We start from the raw sequence: 2,923 nt of genomic DNA, 5'->3' as shown, positions 1-2,923 counted from the left end.
CAGGGGGTGGCTGAGGTGGTACAGGGGCGGTCTGGGGTGATAGAGGGACCCTGGGAGGTGGTACTGGGGTACAGGGGTACAGGGGTTTGCTGGGATCTAGGCACTGGGAGCCTGTGAATGCAGTAATGGAGAGCTGGATACTGGGATGCATGAGGTCCCTGGAGATCTGGGTGTCTTGGGGTGCTGGTGGGTGCAGCAGTGGGGATCTCAGTCCTGGGGTTCCTGGGGGGTGCCCAAGCCCCCCCACCACTGCCCCTGTGCCCCCAGTGACCCCTCGCAGAGTGACCCCAGCACCAAGGACTTCTGGCTGAACATGGCAGCGCTGACAGGACACCTGCAGAAACAGGCGGAGCAGAGCCCAAACTCCTCCTACTACAACGTGGCTCTGCTCAAATACCAGGTGAGCCCTGCGGGGGAGCGAGAGTTGGCACTGCCCAAGCCCCATCCTTGGGGGCTGGAGGGTCTCAGTGCCCTCCCTAACCTCTGCCACCCTGCCCAGTTCTCACGACTGGGTCCCAGTTCGGCGCCTCTGCGGCTCTGTGTGCGCTGGGACTGTGCCCCCGGGGCCACGAGGGTCAGCGTGGAGTATGGGTACAATGCTGGAGCCCTGGCCCTGCCCGTGCCCCTTGCCAACGTCCACGTCCTGCTGCCCGTGGAGGAGCCTCTCACCAACCTGAGGCTGCAGCCTGCGGCCAGTTGGTAACTGGGGGAAGGATGGGTGGGGGGATCAAACCCTTCTTGGGGTGGGAAACGTGTGACTGGGGGTCCCATGTTCCCCCAGAGTGGGAGACAGGATTTTATTTGGTTTCTGAACCTCACCAGAGTGGGGAACAGCAGTCTGGGGGTCCCAAATTGCCCAGGAGATGGGAAATGTGTGACTGGGGTTCCCATGTTCCCCCAGAGTGGGAGACAGGATTTTATTTGGTTTCTGAACCTCACCAGAGTGGGGAACAGCAGTCTGGGGGTCCCAAATTGCCCATGGGATGGGAAATGTGTGACTGGGTGTCGCATGTTCCCCCAAAGTGGGAGATGTAGGATTTATTGAGTTTCCAAACCTCACCAGAGTGAGGAACACAGAACTGGGGATCCCAATCCCCTCCAGGGTGGGAAATGCAGATTTGGGGTCTAAATCCCCTCCCAAGGTGGGAGACACAGGACTTGGGGTCCCAAACACCACCAGGGTGGGAGACACAGGACTTGGGGGGTCCCAAACCACCCCAGGGTAGAAGAGGGGGACCCTGAGCTGGGAAATGGGGATTCTGATGGCATGAGGAAGGCAGGGAGGTGTGGATGGGGTGGATTTTTAGTGGTCTGGGGGGGCTTGAGGCCATTTCTGTGTCCTGGCAGGAACCTGGAGGAGAAGAGGCTGCTGTGGAAGCTGCTGGACCTCCCTGGTGCCCCAGGGCAGGGAGGTGAGTCTGTGCCCACCCTGCTCAGAGGGCACAGGGCAGGGGCACAGGGTCTAGACAGCCTTGCAACCCCTCCCCTGTTCCCCTCAGGCTCTGGGCGTCTCTCAGCCAGCTGGGAGCCCCTGGAAGGGCCCAGTAAACCCAGTCCCGTGGCTGCCCAGTTCAGCAGTGAGGGCAGCACACTGTCAGGGGTGGAGGTAGAGCTGGCGAGCGCTGGGTACCGCATGTCACTGGTCAAGAAGAGGTTTGCTACAGGTACAGCTGGGGGAGGTGGGCAGGGAGGTGTGTGGGTCCCTTCCCCACAGCCTTGCAAGGTCCTCTCCTTGTCCCCTGTCCTGAGGTGCTTGAGGTCCCTTCCCTGGGTGGCATGAGATCCCTTTCCCAGCGTGCTGGGAATCCCTTCCCTGCTCCTCCTGCCCCTGGAGTGCATGGAATCCCCTTTCCACCCCCCCAAACTTTATTCTCCCTTCACTAGTCAATGCCCCACGGGGATGCCCACCCTGGGAGGTTGCCCAGTTTGCTGTTGGCATCAAGCTCAGGTCACTTAACATCCTCATCACCTTTCCTCCACAGGGATCTATCTGGCAGGGTCCTGAGCCACCTCCCTGGACCCTCCAAGCCCCTCTGGGCTTCTCCCTTGGTTGTGTGGACTTGAAACACTGGATGGAGGCAGCTGGGGGAGGAGATGCCACTGCGTGGGAGGGCGCCGTCCTCCTCCTCCTCCTCCTCTTCCTCCTCCTCCTCCTCCTCCTCCTTCTCCTTCTCCCCCTGCTGTCCCCTGGTCATCTCCTGCTGCCCGGCGGTCGTTCCCCTCCGCCCTCCCCTGTGCTGTGAAGGGAGCAGGAGCTGCTCTTTTATTAAACACTTTATTTTCTAATAACCCTGTGCCTGTGAGTGCTGCTGCCCATTCTGAATGGGTGGGTGGGGGGATGGATGGCACTGGGAAGGGGGAAGAGTCCTGCAGGACACTGGGGCCACTGGGGTCTGGGAGAGGTACTGGGTGAGGATGGCACAGTGAGTTATTGGGGGGTCTCTAGGCATCCAGGAGGTCTTGCTGGGAAGGATTGTGGATCTGGATAATGTAGACAGGTCCAGGGTGGTGACACCACATTGGGTAGGGACCAGACAATACCTTGTCTGTGACAAGGTATTGGAGCTCTGGGGGTCCAGGAGGTCTTTTGGGGTGGGATTGTGGATCTTGGTGATGTAGACAGGTTCAGGGTGGTGCCACCACCTTGGGTAGGGACCAGCTGGGTCTGTCTTTGCCTGGCTGCACTCTGTGACAAGGTATTGGGGAGCTCTGGGGGTCCAGGAGGTCTTTCTGGGAGGGATTGTGGATCTGGATAATGTAGACAGGTCCAGGGTGGTGGCATCACCTTGGGTAGGGACCAGTTCTGCCTGGAAAGCTGAATCCCAACTCTCAAGCTGTTTCATCTTCCCCTGACTCGTTTCTGCCTGGTTTTACCTCAAATCTGCCCTCCCGTGGCCACAGAGAACAAACGAGTTGATAATGA

Source organism: Acanthisitta chloris, unplaced genomic scaffold (assembly GCF_000695815.1).
Source record: "Acanthisitta chloris isolate BGI_N310 unplaced genomic scaffold, ASM69581v1 scaffold23661, whole genome shotgun sequence".
Classification (NCBI taxonomy): Eukaryota; Metazoa; Chordata; class Aves; order Passeriformes; family Acanthisittidae; genus Acanthisitta; species Acanthisitta chloris.
Note: the sequence above shows the minus strand (reverse complement) of the source record.